Source organism: Canis lupus, chromosome 29 (assembly GCF_011100685.1).
Source record: "Canis lupus familiaris isolate Mischka breed German Shepherd chromosome 29, alternate assembly UU_Cfam_GSD_1.0, whole genome shotgun sequence".
Taxonomy (NCBI): Eukaryota; Metazoa; Chordata; class Mammalia; order Carnivora; family Canidae; genus Canis; species Canis lupus.
Window position 1 is genome coordinate 14,301,214 of NC_049250.1, and position 20,602 is coordinate 14,321,815.

A 20,602-nucleotide genomic window follows, 5' to 3' on the forward strand; every position below is an offset into this window, starting at 1 on the left:
TTGGGAAAATCATCAAGAAGATGCAAGCTCCAAACAGACACTTAACATTTATTTTTAGCTTCTCTTTTGGGGCCCACTGCGAAGCCCATCTACCACATCTGAAACAACTCTCACATTTAATTTTATAAGCAGTGTTGCTTCTGTTTTCAACTTGGGCTTTTCCTGAAATTTACCCCTTTTAAGATCTCTGCAGTCTTATCCTGGTCACTGAAATTGGACTATTGTTTCCTACTTTTGTTACTTCCAAGACATTATTGTCATGAATACTATTCAGCCAATCAGTGGAACTCTCCTTGCATTTATTATTTGAGGACAAGGGAATCACTTCACTAATCCTTTGTTTAGAATTGGAAAGTGAGGTGACCTTCTACTTTAATTTTATGCTTCCTAGTGGCTTATCTATCCATCCATCCATCCATCCATTTATTCATTTAACAAATATTTATCAATAACCAACTCTGTAGCAAGAGCTGTACCAGCTCTTGAAGCTAATAAGTGGAGGGTCAGGATGACAGCCAGTCCTGTTTTCATGGAAATTATAAAAGATTGACTATAAAATCTGATCTCATTAAACACTAGACAGATATTTTGACCACTGCATGTCTAGATGTAGTTTATGCTTCCATGGCTTTTCATTCCATTACTATCCCTTATGTCATGGAAGATGTCAAATGTGCATCAATATAAATATATCATAACATAAAAATAAACTTAAAAAACTATTTCGCTGAAACTTTTTGAGGCATGAATTTGGTAAGCAGTATCCCCATAATATAATCTACCTGGCATAAAACCTATAAAATCTCTCTTCATCACTTTGTGTTAATGTATCTTTACTAGAATGTAAGTTCCTTGAGGGTAGGGACTTTGTTTTGTTTTCCAAGGACATTAACAGTGTCTGATGCATAAAAGTTGCTCCAAATATTTTGTTATGAATAAATGAATGAGTGGACACATATGTTACAAAAACAAAATAGCTGTTTTCTAAGTTTTTATTCTGAATTATAGAAAATAATACAGCACATATTATATTTTCTCTTCTGAAGACAGTTATCCTGTTTTACTGGCAATGTGCATTCACCAGACTTTCTCATTTTTTCCTTCCTGACAGAGTACCTGTATTTTTAGAAAAGGAGTTTTTGATATACTGATTTTCTTTTTTCTTTGCCAAGATTATACCAACTAACTGGTAGTCTGAGTGTGTTAAACATTATGTGCTACTCTGTCTCTTTTAAAAAGCTGTTTACAAAAGCACATAATACTGCAATTGAAATCAAACTCCTTAGAGATCACCTATCACAGTTTAATATATTAAATTTTCACTTCAACTTTATCAGCATCCTTAGTATCTGATTTTCTCTTTATTTGTTCTTTCAGATGACATAGTTTTGTATACCTGCCATTTTTCTACCGATGACAGTACTAATGCTTCCTGGTAAAGGTCATTTTCACAGAAAGTCACTTTTAGGTATTGTGAGTTCAATAATTTAACCTGAGGAGGAGTCCAGGCAGTGTAAGTAGATGATTTGAAGGTCGTGTGTGTAGGTATGACTTCCAAGTGGCAAGATTCCAGGGATCCAGGATGGATTCTCTGTGGAGAAGTGTTCATGATGTTCAGGCTCCTGCCCTCCTATTTACTGTGAGCTTGACCCTCTGGCAAAGGATATTCATCTCTGCTTCATAGTCCAGGCCTTGTGGTCACGATCTGAGAAAATGTCAATGTTTGGGAATGTAGCATTGTTGACTGCTTCATCTCTCCTACTCTCTTGTTCTGGGTATTTAAGGATTGTTGAAGTCAGTACACAAAGGAATGAGTGACAGCAAAGGCAGCAGCTTCAGGTGTTGAGGACCTGTGGACAATCAGAGATGGATGTCACCGGCATGCTGTCACTAATGCATCCTGAAAGCAAAAGTATCGAGGCCACAGATATATATATATTTTTTGTCATCCACTTTCCCTTTAACTTTAGTGGTGATGATCTAGTCTTAGAACCAACAATTGGACAACCTGAGTCCTTACATGAGGATTGGAGCCAGGTATTTGGAAAGTGTTGTGGGGGTATATACAAGAATATAGAATCTCTCTGTAAAAATTGCATGAGGATATTCTGAGCACTTTTCACTTCCTCCCATAAAACTTGATCAAAAGCATAGAGAAAATAAAACTTATGTGGTTCAATTCCAAGTATTTTTTTTTAAAGGAGCCTCTGAAGATGGTCTCAGAGCCAGATCTATTAGCTCACTTTCAAACTAATGCTTCCAAAGTGTGATGTGATCTTACTGTGGTTTAAAAAAAAAATCTGTTTAAAGGTATAGAAAAGAAGAATAACTATTGAATAGGATATTTAGAATGAAAAACTGGACACAAACTGTGCTGTCCACTTTGAAATCATATAAAAAGCAGTAATGCGGATGGCACTGTATAGCAAAAACCTGACTGATATGCCTTCTCATTGAAGATAATGAAAATCCAACTGTGAGTGCTTGTCAGGGACTCTTTGAAAATTCTGCATTTCCTCTGCACACCCTCAAGCACACTCGTGTCTCATGGCCTTATCTGACACTGTCCAAATCTTGTAGGAAATGCTGGAGACTCATCATTTATATGACATGACCAACTATCCTTAGCACCAGTGCATCGCTCAGCAAGGTGTAACTGGGACGTTTTCTTATTGTTGCTGTTGAAACTATAGAGGATTAAAGATTTCCCAAAGTTCAATCTAGGTAATCCCTTCTGTAGGATTAACTCACTGAATGGCTTTCTGTGTGTATTTGTTTCAGAAAGAAAAAAAGCAGATTTCAAATCCCTAAATCTGGAGGTAACATTTTATTTATTGTTCAGATAGCATCATTGATAACTTATGTGTGTGTGTGCTTTTTACATGTTCACAGTTTATCCCATGAGAAATCTAAATGAAAATTTAAAAAAAGTCTCATTTTTCACAAACTATAATTACTTTAATTACAGGATAATTATATAAATAATGCATTTGAATGTAGGTTTCAGTTTTCTTTGTTTTCTAAATATTATCATCTTTCAGTGTTTTCAGACGTGTAAACAGGAAACATTTAAGTTTAGATGAAGAGCAGGTGAACTGTCTATGATACAAGTGGAGACAATCAAAAGATGATTAGGCTATTGAAAACTGCCTAACTAGGTGCTAATTTTTAAGTGAGCAGGTGTACTTAGTCATTATAACTTTAAAATGAAAATATATTTGAATTAAATGAACCCCCTCCCCAACATTAAAATAACATTAGAGGTCTGGCTTGTACTGACTAAATCCAGCAAAGGCAAAAAGAGGTGGAAATTTGGCAATAAGACAGCCAGCCTCTTCAGAATGACGAGGCATTAAAGAGGAAACTATAGGCTCTAAAGAAATGTTGAAAAAGTTTCACATTTTATTGACTTTCTTAAAATATGGCCCAAACATCATTAACACGTTACAAAGACTAATATTTTAGTTACTGTTAAAGGATGATTAGCTTTGGACAAAGTAAGAAAGATTGAGTGTTTTACCCCCCAATTCAATTGTTTTTCTTGTAGCCACTGAAACGCATCAACACACTCTTACCTGCTCTCGTGGAACACACAAAGACCTGGTTTTAAGACAAAAAGGAGATGGTAAACTTGTGACTAAAGCATGCACATTAAATTTCAAGGTGCTGTGACATACATAATACTCATTTAATTCACATATGGCTGCACCTGAAATTGAAAGCTGAGTTTTCATCAAAAGCTAATGCAACTAAATAAAATAAACTCATACAGCACTGGGTATGGAGCTCTTTTAAATCCAGTACACACTGTGGAACAATGCAAACTGCTTCTAAATAACCAGGTGATGTTCAGAACAGTTAGCGGTTTAATAAATTTGCCTTCGGTGTGTAAAATTAAACCTCAAGTGATCTGAAAGAGTCTAAGTGTTTGTGAAAGAGAAAATACACTGCTATAAATTCAGATACATATGAAAAGAATCTGATGATCTCCATGTGAACTATTTCAGTGGGTGTGTGGTGTGATGCAACTGACTTCCAGCTATGTCCAGTGACCCTTCGAATGTTGCTAATGGTTTCATCCTTTCACGTCTCCACCCTTCTCCATCTGTTTTCCATCACTCACTATGTATTTTCTTCCAGCATTAGATTGCTGGTAGGTGCTACTCTGCATGTGTTACAATGGGTTTGGTCTACTGAGTGCACAATTCATTTTTTCAGATTTTTTTGTTCTATGATAATAGAGCCAATTTTATGGACCTTCTTGGTGCCCTCTCCTACTTTATCTTATCGCAAGAGGGAGCAGAGTTGCAATTGACACCATCTATTTTGTGTTGGCACAGTGCCTTTGCAGAAGAGTGTTATTGGCAAATAATTCAGAAGCCTAGTGAATTGTGTCCATCAGAAGTCATTAATAGCTTTCTGTGGCCCTGTTATTATAAGGTACCCCAAATCTTATTATATAAAGAAGTGTGAGGTATAAGTGAATACATTTATTTGTAAACCCTGATGTCAAGTATCACTGTTTCCAACATGACTCTATTTTGACCCTGATATGTTGAAACTAGATCCTTCTCGGGTTTATATAAGGCATTTACTAATGATTGGTAGGTTCAAATTTTTATTGGAGATAAGGGATATTTTCAAGAGGAGGCTATACACTGTTACACTGTGCCCAGAAAAGTCATCCTCTGCCCAAAGCAGATTTCTCAAACCTCACCAACAAAGACTGGGGACAGGTTACAGTGTCTCACAGAAGGGAGTCTCCTATCCACCATAAAAGAATAATATTACTACTGTCAAATAAATAAAGAAACAAATACCTATATTTTAGGAGCACTCTTTTGTGGTCACGATCTATTAAAAAATATACTATCTCTTATGCTTTGGTTTATAAGCACCACTTCTGAAACATAATCAGAATTTATGTTTATAAGCTTTCTTCAAATAATTAACATGATAATTTATCATGCAGAAAATAGGTCCTTTCTTGAAATATTGTTTTACCCACACTCAAAATGAAGAAAGTAGAAGTCTGAGTGGGTTGCATAAGTGTAGTTGCAACTATTTGGTTTCCCATTTGAAAACATTTTGGACAACATATCACTTTGCAGAGTAGTTAGTAAGATGAGGACATGGAGTTTTTAGTGCTCTCTTAGGTGCCAGTGACCCTCTAGAAACCTGTGACTCCAGGAGGCTTCCTGCTCTCTAAACTACCTCAGAACCAGGAGTAACAAACATTGGCCAACACAGTACTTGTGAGACATTCCATGTACACAGGTCCATAGTGCCATAAGGCTTGTACGCACAGACTGACCTGAAACTTAATACAAACTAAAAAATCAGCAAAAACATGAGGCAACACTTTTTTTTTAATTGTTTACCTCCAATCACCCTGCAGAGCAAAATTGTTAAGTTGAAAATCAGTCCAATTCTAATACCATGGGAGAGGTATTTCGCAATCACATGCCTAGAAAAGAAAAATGAGAGCTCTTTTCCTTACCAGTGAAGCCCTGCCACAAGGCTGCTGACTTTATTTGATTTCATTTTCCATGTTGCAAATTGCACAACTGTCAAATCTGTTGCTATGCGTTCTGTGTTCCTCCCCAGGGAAAAAAATGAGCAGTTGGTACTTACTGTTCAGGAAAAATACCGAAAGTTCTAGCGATTCCTTCTTAGTAGGCTTCACAAATAGGCCGGCAATTCCCTATACTTTTGGGTGTTTGTGCTCACAATTAGCATTCATTAATATCTTTTCACATATGCAATCAACATCCAAGCTCTTTTTCATAGCCAAGCTTCTTTAAAGGATTTTCGACCCAATTTCTCCACTTTTTACCCCCTAGTCATAATGATTTCACCTGCTCTCAGTCATCATTTTTGAACCACGTATCACTTGCTAAGATAAATGATAAAGTCTATGCAGCCAGAAATAAAGCACTCACTGTCCTTGCTGTCTCAGGAACTTTCCAAATGAATGGAACTTTCTCTTTGCGCAACTTCGCACTTCATGCCCTCTTCCACACCATTGAACTTCTCTGGTTTTTCTTCTCTGACTCTCCAGCCATTCCTTTTTAGTCTTCTCTGCTGTTTCCTTCACCTCTATCTTAGTTCTAATTCTCTGGTGTCCAAAATGGCAGTCAGTAGTCACATGTGACTATTAGACTTCTCAAATGTGGCTAGTTCAAATTAAGATATGAGGATGTTATTATGCACACCAGAATTTGAACACTTAGTATGAAAATCTCATGTAAATTATCTCATTAATAAACAATCAACTCATTATTTGCAGTAGTTATGTTCTATAATATTCTGGGAACACAAATTAGTGAATACTGAACCATTGCTTCCAGGAGGAACACAGGGGTATGTTCCTGTAATCCTTTGGTCACAATACTTTCAGCTACCAATCAATATGTAACCTTGTGTTATGTGTGTTTCTCATTAAAGACTTCTTATTTAATCTATATTGTTGATTCATAACATTGAACTCATGGCCAATAGCATTATAATTCCTGCCTGAACAAAGCTTAGTCTAATACACTTTGTTTTCGCCTTAAGACACAACCCAGCCTTCTTGTACTTAGGAATGCTAGACAGAACTTCAGAGCTTCAGAGCTATGCTTGGGGACCATTTTAAATAGCAAAATCACCATCAAAAAGGACAAAAAGTTGTGGTGAATATGGCACTGAATATACCTTGAAAAGAACACTTGTTTTAAAGTGTGAGAGCTGAAAAAAAAAAAAAAAAAGTGTGAGAGCTGAAACAGGGAGATAGAGCGTCACCTAGTTTGACTTCAGGGAATGTGTGTGTCCAGTTACCCGACTTTTTACCACTCTGTGCATGTCGATGAATGATTGTAAAAGTGCTGAATATTTTGATTTGGGGGTTACAGTAAATATTGGCTCTTAGGTAAATTTACAAATACCAAATCCACAAATAATGAAGATCAACTGTATTTTATAATAATTACATGTTGGTAGAATTTTAGATGTACTGGGATAAGCAAAGTGCATATTTAAATGCATTTCTCTTGTTACTTTTGACTTAATGTTGCTGCAGGAGTGTTTAAGAATGCATATGTGGCTCACATTGGCTCTCATTATTTTTCTGTTGGTTATAAATGTAGGAGTTTATAAATGCTGTTATAAATGTAAGTGTTTCACAGCACTTGTTACTTACCACAGGTTACCTCTCTCATTTTCATGACTTGAGATAACATGTAGAGACTAAAGACTCTCCAAACATGGGGGTCACCCTCCAATCTGCTTTCTATTAACATCCCACATCTAGGGCATCTTCTCTTGGGTCTAACTTTGGTATATATATATATCCACTAATTCCTCCTAACCCCTCTGCCTCCTTGCTGAGGAAGCCACTACCATGATTGTTTCCAACAATCTGAAGACCTCTTGACTCTTTTCACACCCTGAATGACCCTTTAAAACCTAAGTCAGATCATATTCATACTTGTGCTCAGAAACCTCCAAGGCTTTCCATCTCACAGAAAAATTCAGTATCTGATAAGACCTACACATGTGGTTCCCTCACTCCCTCTGGGATGGATCTCATTCTTTCTTCCCATTGACTGTTCCATTCTGTCCACACTGGCCTCCTTGCTGTCCTTGGCTTCCTAATGCTCTCCAGAGCTTCCCAATGCAAAGCTTTTATGCTAGTTGTTCCCTGCCCATAATGGTCATTTCCCAGTTGCCTCATGGCTGTTCTTTGCCATTACTTCATTGAGATCTTGGCTCAAATGGCAGACCCTTAAAAAAAGGACTGATAATCCTCTATAAAAAGACCTCTGCATCACTCTGTTTTCTTACTCTGATTCACTTTCTTCTCTTTAGACTCATCACTGCCTAAGCTTTATTCATTTGCTCCCCTCCTTTCCACTGTGTAAACTCTGTATCAGCAGGGACTAAACTCTAAATGTAAACTCTGTAAGAGCAGGGACTTGGACTTATTTATTCACAGCTATATCCCTGGTGCTAGAATAATACCTGGCACATAGTAGGTAATCCAAAAACATTATTTTAATAAAGTTTTTATCTACAATTCAGATGTCTATAGTTCCAAAATCCTATTCTACCAACTCTAATTACTCACACAAATATCTTTTTTTTTTTTTTTTTTTTTTTAGATTTTATTTGTTTTGAGAGAGAGAGACAGAGAGAGAGAGAGAGCATGCATGAGCCAGGGGGAGAAGGAAAGAGAGAAGAAGAAGCAGACACTCTGCTGAACAGAGTCGATGTGGGCTCAATCCCAGGACCCTGGGATCATGACCTGAGTTGAAGGCAGATGTTTAACTGACTGAGCCACTCAAGCACCCCTTACGTTATAATAACAACATTTAGGTGATCAATATTTTAAAATGAAAATAACATTGGCTCAAGTTGGATAAGTTTGGTTCAAATACTAATTTTTCCAATTATTTTCTCTATGGCCTTGAGCAAGCTATTTACTACTCTAAGTCTTAGTTTTGCATTGCTAAAATAGGACTAGGAATACTTGCCTTCCAGTCTTGTTTTGAAGATTATAGCCAATATTGTCTCATACATAAATTCCCTGTGAGGTGACTAGTATATAATAGGTACTCAGTTGTCAATGTTATTTAGCAACCTTTTATAAAAGCCTACCATATGCCAAGTGTCATACCAGACTCTGGAGATGAAAATTCTATGAGATGTAAATTTAAAGATAAAAAACATAGGCTGATGAGGATGAAGGCAGGTGATTGAGGGTAGGAGGAACCAGACAGTGACAAACGAGCTTCAAAATGTTAATGTAATAAAAGTACATGTGATTACAATAGTGTCACAATACTTCTTTGTGAACTCCGTGATAATAGAGAGTAAAGCAGGCTCAGGACTCAGGACACAGTTCATAAAGGAAGTAATGCTTGAACTGAGTCTTAAAAGATGCATTGCATTTGGTAGGCAGAAAAATAATGAAGCTAATGCTTGGCAGATAAAGCAGTGAGCAAAGGCCCTGAGAGGTGAATGGGAAGAGGCATTCAGGAAATGGCAAGCAGTTTAGCATGGCTGAGCATAATATCCAAGGGATTCAGTAGAGTCCAGATTTAGATGAAGGCCTTCTGATGCTACATGAAGGAGTTTAATTATTTTCTTTATAAGCTAGTATACTGAGTTGAATGGTGGCCCTTAAAAAGGTTATATCCATGTCTTAATTTTTAGAACGTATGATAATTTGGGAAAAAAGATCTTTGCATATGTAATTAAAGGTGTATTCTTTGTTCTGCTTAGGTGTCTGTATCATATGGCACATGACCAGCCCCTCAGCAATATCTAGTCCCAAGGGTTTTGCCTATAGCAGGAGGAGGGTACATGCAGACTATCTCTGCGTCAGCTGCAGGGTGAGACCTGATAGAACCATTGGTTTCTGGAGGAGGGTCCCTGGACCCTGAAAGGGCCCCTGGAGCACCATTTCCTCATTGTATTAACCACTCTATAAAGTTACATGCTGTCTAACATGAAAGTTCAAATGGGAAACCAAATAGTCGCAATTACACAACCCATTCAAACATCTACTTTCTCCATTTTGAGTGTGGGTAAAGAGGTATTTCAAACAGAAAATTTCTGATTCTGCCTCTCAGATCAGTAAAGACAACAACAGAAAAGCATTATTATCTTTAGGAATTATTAGCCATAAGAACCAGGACTGAGGTGTTGAAGTCCTATTTATTGAACCAGATGCTACATGTATGAATTTTGTACAAATGTATGTATGCAGTCTAGTTAGTCTAACAAAAGCCTATGAACTTGGTGACAAAATGTGCATTATTTAAAAGAGGACACCGAGATACTGAGCTTGAGTCAAAATGCAAAGCCAGCCTGCTTGTTAGTAATAGAAGAAGATGTGGGCCAACATTCATACTCTCAAGCCTGCATCTTTTACAGACAAAGGCCTTAGGGGACTCAGCGTAATCAATCAATCAATCATATGAAAATGGGTGATCACCAGCCTTTCCTTGAACTTACCCGTATTTGAATTGTGCCACTGACATTTGCAGACACCTTGTGCTATAACAGACGATGGCAAAGAAGTCATTTCAAGCAGTTAAGATAACTAGGGTATGAACAAAGACAGTGCACTGAACCTTGTAGAGCAGTGGTTTCTGTTTGTTTGTTCTGTTGTGTTTTGTTTTATCGTGGGCACTATGAGTTATAGGCACTCTAAGGAATATGACACGTTCCTGGCACAGCCTCTCTGTCCCTTTTTCACACATGGCTCTTCTTAGACTCCAAGTCACACTGTAATTAACAGCACCAAGTAGCTCACTATAACTCTAAAACAGCTCATTCATAATAAATGAGTTGCTCAAAATCCTCCAAGTATAAAAAGTAAAACGGAAAAATCTTGGACATACCTGCATGAGGCACATTTATGCATTATTGACAAATAAAATTCATTTGGGAGTAACATGAATTCACTGATGAACATTATGTTTTCCACCAAGCATTTTTTTCGCTTACGGTGCTCGGAAAGAGTCCATTTTCCCATAGTGTTAATGTTGAAAGCTATGGCAATGACACCACAATAATGCCCATCATTGTGATGTATAATATAGATGTTATTGCACATAATAGAAAGCATTCTTTGGGAGTAATGCATTTTTGTTGCCTACATGCTGACACCAAGCAGATATAAATGTGCTTTAATGTGTTTCCTTTTAAAGGGCTAGTGTAGACGCACCCTCGAGTGTGTGTTTTGTATAAGGTTTGGTGAGCAGCTCGCTTTTAGTAGCTGCTTTCTATATTCACTTTAGTACTCTTAATAGCTCTAATTATAAACTGCACAGTGTTCTATTCCTTCCTTGCTGTTCTTTGTCATTGCACTGCTCATAGACATTTAAACAGTGGAAGCTGTTTATAGTTCATTAAACACTTTAAGCTGTTGTTCTAAAGTTTTATACTTTTTTTTTTTTTTGTATTTTCCAAGTCATTTCCCTCTGCTGTCATATGAAACCATGCAATACAATTCAGTTGAAGACATCAGTTATGCACACTTTGTGGATAACCAGCAGGGCTAACCGCCACAAATGAATCAGAGAGTTTGGTGATCTGTTTTATATTGTATTTTGTATGGCATTTGGCATGGAATGTTTAGATCTTTTTTTAAAGAAATTATACTCTTTAATTCTTCCTAAAGTGGTAATTTTGCTTCTTAAATAAAAACACTAGCCAAAAGGGAGTATTAACTCATACTTTGATAGGATACAGCATAGAAAATGTGATTATTGGAAACTAAGTATTTTCCTATAATATCACAGTAGGAAGAGATGGGGTAGTCATTCCAATAAATGACCCAGTAGGATGGTATTATAATTTGAAGAAAGAGAGATTTATTGGCAGTAAGATTACCATAGAAAGTGCAGGAGACCACGGTGGTATCAGAAGGAGGTTATCTCTGATTTTTCTTGGACTGACCACTCTGTAACCGTCCTTCTTGATATCCTCCCAGAACAGATCCTGCAACAACTACTGTGTTAGAAGACTACATAGACCAGGCTAATTTGGATTCCTTCCTCACAGCATTATATAATCTTTCTGTGAAAAATGAAAGTGAGAGGTTAGGGATTTATTCTTTGCTGTTCAAATCAGATGAAACATTGTTCCCCATCCTATTAATTTATCAAGCAAAGCCTCATTTACATCATCACATTGAGCAAGCTTAAGGCACATGGTTCTGTATTAAGAGACAAAAGCAACTTACTGAGAACCAGGTTTAAAATATTAGAGCAAAATAGGAGGAATGGTGCAGAGAAAAGGAGGCATTCGGTTAACATTAGATTTCCTAACAATGACTGATTTGAGACTCTGGAGGGTGCCTTCTTCTCTAGGAGGAAGCTAACTTACTTTGTGTGAAGAGGGGTGGGTGTCTAAAATGCGACTTGTATAGATGACCTGTGGTGAGTAAGTAGACCCTTTCAAGGTCTGGTCATATGGTCTCATGAAAATTGATTAGATTTCCTCCCCATTTGCCTCTTATACAATATTCTTCCTTCTTGACTTTTTTCCCCCACATTTTCTGTCATTATTATGAGTTCAAAATTCTCACAGACTCTATCAATAAATAGGCTTATAAGAGAAAATTTTATGTACATATAAAACAAAATCACAAATCTCATTTAACAAATTGGACTTTGTGAACCCTAAGATTTTTTGATTCAATATATGTAGCTGGGGACAAATGATAAACTCTTTGTGAGTTCTGCTTCCCTTGGTTTTAATTCATGTTAGTATGCATTTAACTACACAATTTTCTGGCATCATGGCTCAAAGCCAAAAAAAAATCATTGCATTAAAAATCAACAGAAACTATAAAATGTTCCATATATGTATGTTGTTATGATTCTTAAAATTAGTAAATGTATTTTAACATCCTGTTAGAAAGTGAATATCAGGGATACCTATGAAAAAAATGAACTGAAAAGAAATAATAGGAAACTCGGAAGCCCTATTTTGAGGATTAAGCAAGAATCATTGGTGCAATGTTAGACAGAGCCCATGTAGCTGCTCACTGTGAATCTGAATTGCCCTCCAAATTAGTCCTGTACCTGCCTCTGCCCCCAACCCTGAGCCCTGATCTCAAGTGCATTCCTGGCATCTGCTGATAGCATGCATGTCCCGCCTTCTAGTGTACCCCACCATTTACTTCCATTTTGTGTTTATTTTTTGCTTTCTCTCTTCCTCTGCTGGAATAGAATCTCCCTGTAGGCAGGCATTTTGTCTATTTTACTTCCTGATACATTTACTATAAGAGCCTAACAGAGTGCCCAATGGATATGAGGTGCTCAGTAAATATCTGTTTGAGAAATGAATGAATGGTACAATATTCACCAAGTTTTTTTAAAGATCTTTATTTATTTATTCATGAGAGACACACAGAGAGAAGCAGAGACATAGGCAGAGGGAGAAGGAGGCTCTCTGCAAAAAGCCTGATTGTGGGACTCGATCCTGGACCCTGGTTTCACGCCCTGAGACAAAGGCAGATGCCCAATCGCTGAGCCACCCAGGCATCCCTTCACCAAATTTTAAAAGGGTAAAAGTTGTCTATGGAAAAGACATGCCAGAAGAAGATGGAGTATTTAAGAAAAGCTCTGAAGAGCAGAAAACAAGGTGACTCTGTGGAACCCTTTCTCTGAGAGGAAGAGACCAAAAGTAGAGAGACATTAGCAAAAAGGCAAAACCTCTGGCCTGGAAGTCCAGCAGGCTGTGGCCTTGGACGTCCCATAAGGGAGTTCATTCAAGAAATATTTGTGGGATGTGTGGGATGTGTGGAATGGCTAGGCTAGCTGATAATCAGAATATAAAGATTATTAGATTGTGACTCTAGTTTTCTGGAGGCTCACAACTAATCTTCCCCAGCCCTTCCAAATGTTATTACTCCATTTCTGATACATCATAAAGCTTTCACCTAAATTATTGCAATGGCCTCCTAATTAGTGGCCAGGCTTTCATTCTTGCCCTGTCTATTGCCCACCATGTTCTATTTTCAAAACAAGAGCCAGCAATGTCATGAATTTCACTCCCTGGCTCAGATTCTCATGTCTTCTCATCTCTCTTAGAATAAAAGGGAAAGGTCTTCTAGGGGCCCACATGCTCAGAGTCACCAGACCCCAGCCCCTCCCTGATCTCTTTTCATACTTCTTACTCCCAATCACTTCATTTCAACCATATTGACTCTTTTGCACTTCCTGAAATATGCCAGTCCTGCCTGAGCTCAAGATTTCCACTCTCATGTTTCCCTTTCAACTCCCAACTGGAATTCTTGTTCTTTAAATAGTCACATAGCTCTTAACCTCCTTACTTGGTTTCTTGCTCAATTGTCACTTTATCCAGGAAATCTTCTCTATCACTCACCATAAAATAGCATAGCCCACTATACTCTTTGTCTTTGCCCCTCTTTGTTAGTTTTGATCACTGTTATGCTAACACAAATAACATAACTGCTCAATAAATATTTGTTGAATGAATGAAGGTGCAAACAACAAAATCATATAGTTGAAAATTATGCAGATAGATTAAAAGAAGAATACGGCCTAGAAAGAGACTTAGTTATTTAACAGAATGTTTTGAGTGAGAAAGGACAAAGATAAGAATTATTCAACAGATGGTGTTGTGAAAGCTAAAAAGTAATTTGGAAAAATAATATGGAAATCCTCCTTACACAGCGTATCATTTAAGGCTCTTGGCATCAAATCATGGAAACCATTCTGGATTTTACTGGGAGGGTATTGGTGATCATAATCAATAGGAAGCACTGGTATCAAATGGAGATAGGGAGGCGGTCAGAGCTTTTTAAATGCCATAAAGTAGGATGCAGGGAAACCAGTCTCCTTGCGCATGTGGCACCCTATCAGAAACTGTTCACTCCAATCCTTTGTTCCTGCTCTTGAATATTTGATAATAGTAAAGTGTGATCATATCACAAAAAGAAAGCACTATAAATGAATTTACATTAAAATATGACTATTTTGGGGTACTGAGATTTGGGGGAATTTTTATTTAGATTTTTTATGTGTAGTTTTCAAGTTTTCTACAATAAATATGTGTTATTTTTTATAATGCAATATAACTATTTCAAAAAGAAATCTCCCTTTTGAAGCAATTTTTTATGTTTATTATTAATACATTGTAAGATGTGGTTCATTATTTTACCATTTTCTTTTTGAGGAGTCCTGGAAGAAAATACGGTCTACAAAAATGTACAGTTTGTTTGAGCTGTTGGTCAGTGTTTATCTCAAAGACAGTGTCTATGTATCTTTGAGTATGTCAGCTATTGAGAGTCTTGGATTTCAATATAACGTAAAAATCTGGAAACAACATAAATATTCAAAAATAGAAGATTAATTAAACCAACCATGTGCCCATGTGATAACACATCTATGTATGTGTTTGTATGTATGTAAAAAGAAATCCTGAGGCTATACAACAAATTGCTATGAGTGTCTCCCCATGCAGCGTATGGGCAGTGATGACAGAGGGAAATTTTTTATTAGTTGAATATTTTACAGTAAGCATGCATTTTATTTTAATTACAAATGTTATATATGGAAATAAAATCAGATACCATACACAAAAATGTGAAGACATGCAAAGATATTCACAGTGTTTTAAATTTAAAAGTTTCAAAACACGATATATTGTAAAACATCATTTACAAACATTAAATAAAACCTACATGAAAATAGCTCAAATTGGGAACAACAAATATCTCTGACTAGCATGATTCTAAAGGAGTTTTATTTTATTTCCTTTCCTTCTATGTGTTTAATAAACATATTTCAATGGCCATGTCTTTCTTAAATAATAAAATCACCTTTTCTAAGTGAAGTTACAAAAAATGTAATTTTGTGTCAAAAATATAATAAAAATAAAAATGTAAAAAACTGGGAAATTTGATTATATAAAGAACCCATAAAATAGGAAAACTCAATGATTTTAATAGAGAAATAGTCAAAGACCACAAAAAGACAATCTCTTTTGAGGACAAGTGGCTAGGGATAACATACGGAAATAAATATTCATCATTAATCAACAAAATGCAAATTAAAATGAAGTAACTCTTTATAGATTAAATTAGCTAAAAATGTAAATTATCATACCCAGTACTTCTGAAGGAACAGGAAAACTGCACCCCTCATGCATTTCTAGCTGCATTCATTCATTGAATGGGTATTTGCGCAGGGCCCAAGCTCCGGAGACAGAACACTCTGGTGCAAATCACATCTCACCGCTTTCTTGCTGTGTGCCTTGTGCGTATGGTTTAATCTCTCCTCGGCTGTAAAATGGGGATAATCATAGTATCTCCTGATTTGTCCTCATAAGTGGATTTAATGATTCAATACCCATAAATCTCTTGGAATAGTAAATATTTAATAAACTATTCATTATTGACTGTATTTGTCAACTAGGATTCCAACAGGAAACAGATAACACATACAAATTATCATAACTCAAGGAGGACCTATTTTCAAAAGGATTATTCACAAAAATGTGTGTAGAGAGTGGGGAAAACATGAGAGAAGACTCTGGGGCTAAAGGAGTGGGCTGTTACTACTTCTATTCCTGAGGGATGGTGCATGGGAGGAATTGCTGAAACAGAATAGTTATGTACAAAAGGAGTATTGGAGAGAAGTGACCTTCCATCAAGAGATACCATCAGTCTGAGGCAAGCTCTTAAGTAGAGGGAGCCAGGAGGAAATGTGCCATGACTTCATTTTCCCCCTCCTTCTCTTGCCAAGATTCCTCATTTGCTAAATCCAGCTATTAGCCTGTGAGGAGCTAGCTGATGTGGTCCATGAGGTCCAGCCTCCTGACACTGAGAATAGGGTGCCAAAGAAAGAAGAGCAGATGCTGTATGTATCTGGCATGGGCTATGTCCTAGGCCCTCTTTAAAAGAGAGGCAAAGAGCAGATTACACAGTGCTGTAATTCCCCACCAGACTTTCTGCCTCTTCAAAGACTCGGGGGGGGGGGGGGGGGGCGAGTAAATACATTATTTCCTTTTCCTTGCAGAGTACCTCCACCAGTTTCCTTATCCTAGGGGCAAGTGGAACACAGGCTTTGGAGATCCAGTCTCTGTGAAGCATCATCAAAATATCCAAATACATTATCCTTTTATGGGCTAGTCTCACGCTGAATAATGCTACAAGTTAGTTACCACTAGGCTGGGACTGGCATACTTTTTAGCAAGTAGAGGAGGGCAGTTCACAGAGCATCAGAAGAAAATGGGATGCTGTTCCAAACTCCACATTAGATAGAAATGACTATCATAGGGGCTAAGACCTCGTTATTAAAAACAAATCAATCCATGGCTCATCCATGGTTATTGACCAGTCAAGGTTATCAAGCAAGGGTAATTCCTACCAGGTTGAAATATACTCTTGTCAGAAGCGTTTTCTAAAATTCCAGGCCTCAGGGTGCTTGAGTGGCCTAGTTGGTTAAGTGTCTGACACTTGGTTTTGGCTCTGGTCATGATCTCAGGGTTGTGAGATCAAGCCCTAAGGCTGGCTCTTCACTCAGTGTGAAGTCTACTTGAGATTTTCTCTCTGTCCCTCTGCCCCTCCCCTTGCTCCTTCTTTCACAAAAAATAAATAAATAAATAAATAAATTAATTAATTAATTAATTAATAAAATAAAATAAAATAAAATAAAATAAAATAAAATAAAATAAAATAAAATAAAATAAAATAAAATAAAATTCTGGACCTCAAAAGTGCAAACAAGAAGTATAGAAAGCTTTAAAAAAAGTGAATTATGCAGATTAGTGAATATTCAATTAAACAGTATGTATTTAGGAAAAAAATGAATGCAAATATGTAGCTATCCCATGATGATAATAACTGAACAAATTTGATAAATAATTAGAATTCCACCCTTTCACTTATAGAGAGCTTTTTTTGTTTGCTTTGTTTTGTTTTTGCTTATGAATCTCTTTAGTGCTCAGGAATAAACAGATTTAAAAATCCTATGAGGAACAGGTACATTAAATTAAAGATGAATTTTCTGTAAACCATTATTTAAAACCACACACACTTCCTCCACAAAAGCTCTTGTATTCAAAATATAACATAAAATGGTAACAATGAAAATGACAAATCTTCAACATCTTTTCATTTTCATCCCAGGATGCGTCTGGTGACTCTTCTTCCCATCTCACTTACTTTCTTCCATTGCCTGTTTTTGGCAGCTCCTCTGCCTCCTTTTCCCTCTGGGTCTTCATTCATATTGGCTATAGCGAAGGAAAGGAAAAGAAAGGACTGATCTTACAGTATGTATCCCTCATCCCTGCATCATTTCAGATCCTTTTCAGTGAGAAACAGTGACACAGAAAAAGCAGAGGAGACTCACCAGCACAGTGATGACTGGAATGCTTCACCCTGTGAAGTAAAAGGGGAGGAAATATATATTACTTGATAATACCCAGAACAATTTCAAGGATAAAGAACATGCAGTAATCACCCTGAATCCAGATTCTTTTCTCTGGACTTCCCCAGACATAATTTATTTTTCTTCTTATTTCCAAATTACCAACAATCTAGAATAAAGAGACCAAAAAATAATAATAATAACTTTTATCCTACCAATATGTGGGAAAATATTACTAGTCCCAATTTTATAAATAATGTCTTTATTTAGATTTACTGTTGCTACTTATATTTCTAAATAATCATCATTATGTGGTTATATTTATTGAAGTAGATTATCAAAATGCATAACACAGTTTTTCCATTAACTCTTTCACATTAATGAGTTGCTATTTAGTAAATTACTATTTCCCAGCACTAAAAGGAAGAAAGCCAGTGGCCTGAATGATTTTCCAAAGTGCCTATTAATAAACACCCAAGGCATATATTAAAATACTAGAACACGAAGGTCTTTGGGAAGTACATAAACATGTGAACTGGGGTTTTTAGAAATGTACATTAACACTTACATGACTGTAGTGCTTTTTAAATTCTTCTTCTAGGTTTGCTTATCACTCAAATTTTCACTCTATTTTAATTTGTGGCAATTTTGCAATGATTTTGACAGAACCAAAGTTCTCTAGTCTCTTTGCTTTGTTAGGAAATACTAAATGATCATTTGTAATTTTGTCGAGGCTGTTTTGAATTATGTTACTCCAGAGTTCATTTCAGTCTATTCACAGCACTTGAAGACAGAAAGGTCTATAAAAGGCATAGGTAGTAGGTTTTACTTTTTAAAATTCTTAAGATATTAATGAACCTAATTGTTCAAAAGTATACTCTATTTTTTTTAAGATTATTTATTTGTTTATTTATTTGAGAAGGAGAAACAAAGAGAGAGAGCACATGGGCAGGGGAGAGGAGCCCAGAGAGAGGGAGAGAGACAAACAGACTCTGTACTGAGTGCAGAGCCAGATGCAAGGCTTGATCCGAGGACTCTGAAATCATGACCCTGGTTGGACCAAGAGTTGGATGTCTAATTGACTGAGCCACCCTGGCGACCAAAAAGTATAATCTATTTAATGCAGTAATTATGATTTCTTCTTTGATGTTGGTAACTCTAAGATTTAATATTTTCAGTTGTTTAAACATTTTATGTAGAGGTAATTGAGGATTTACATGCAGCTGTATGAAACAATACCAAGAGCACCCACGTAACCATGAACCTGATGCTTCTCATGATAACATTTTGCGATACTATGACCCAGTATCACAACCAGAATATTTACATGGACACAATCCAGAACATTTCCATCACAAGGATTGTGCACATTGTACTTTTACAGCCACATTCTCTTCCCTCCAACCCTTATCCTTTCCTTAACTTTGGTCAACAATATTTTTCATTTCTAGCATTTTGTCTTTTAAGAATATTATATAATTCATGAACATCTGGATGGATCAGTGGGTTAAGCATCCAACTATCGATTTTGGCTCAGGTCATGATCTCTGGGTTGTGAGATGGTGCCAGGCTTTGAGCCCCACATGAGGCTCCAGCTCAGTGGGGAGCCTGCTTGAGATTCTCTCCTTTTCCCTCTGCCCCTCCAGCACTCACGCACTCATGCTCTCTCCCTCTCAAATAAATAAATAAATCTTTTTAAAAAAGAATGTAATATAATTCAAATCATATACTATCTAACTATTTGATATTGGATTTTTTTTTTCACTTGGGATAACTCCGTAAAGATTCATCCAGGTTGATGCATGTATCAATACATCATTCCCTTTTACATCTTAGTAGCATCCCATGGTGTAGATGTACTGAGCTTTAACCATTTACCTGTTGAAGGACATGTGGGTTGTTTCTAGTTTGAGGCTATTGTGATAAAGCCCCTATAACATTTGCATATGGGTTTTTGTGTTTATCAGTCTTCATTTCTCTCTTCAAATATTCGCCAGGAGAATAATTTCTGTGTTGTATAGTAGCTGCATGTTTAGTTTTTAAAGAGCTTGCCAAACTGTTTTCTGTAATAACTGTACCATTTTAAATTCCTACCAGTAAAATATGGGTAATCTATTTTCTCTGCATCCTTGCCAGATCCACTGCTGCCACTATTTTTTATTTTATTTTAGCCATTCTGATTGATGTGTAGTGGTATCTATTTGCAGTTTTAATTTGCAACTTCCTAATGGCTAATAATGTGAACACCTTGTCATCTACTTATCCCCATCCATATGTCTTCTTCAGCAAATTATCTTTTTTGTCTGCATTCTAATTGGATCATTTGATTTTTTTCTTATCGTAGAAATTGAGAGTTCTTTATATATTCTAGATTCTAGTTTATCATATGATTTGATTTGTGATTTGTAGCTTGTTTTTTAATCCTCTTCACAGGGTATTTTGCATGGCAAATATTTTTAATGTTGACAAAATCTATTTTACCATTTTTTTCCTTTCTTTTAAGCTTTTGATGTGAAGCCTAAGGGCTCTTTGCCTAGGACTGGATTCCCCAAATTTTCTGTTAGTTTTTTCTAAAAGTTTTATCGCTTTATGTTTTACAGGTAAGTCTGTAATTCATATTGAGAGAATTTTCACCTAATATGTATGAGTTAGGTTGAAGTTCATTTTTCTCTACTGATGCCCAGTTGCTCCAGTGTTGTGTGTTGAAA

The 20,602-nt window shown here is 36.5% G+C and overlaps 1 long non-coding RNA gene across 1 annotated transcript; it reads right to left on the bottom strand.

The window, feature by feature from the left end:
• Positions 1–1,024: 1,024 nt before the first annotated feature.
• On the bottom strand, positions 1,025–17,161 carry LOC111093147. Its single transcript, XR_005381006.1, has 4 exons — positions 15,630–17,161; positions 5,943–6,176; positions 3,576–3,600; positions 1,025–1,850 (listed from the first exon to the last, which is right to left on the bottom strand). It is a non-coding gene; the product is annotated as an uncharacterized LOC111093147 (long non-coding RNA).
• Between the last annotated feature and the right edge of the window lie 3,441 nt (positions 17,162–20,602).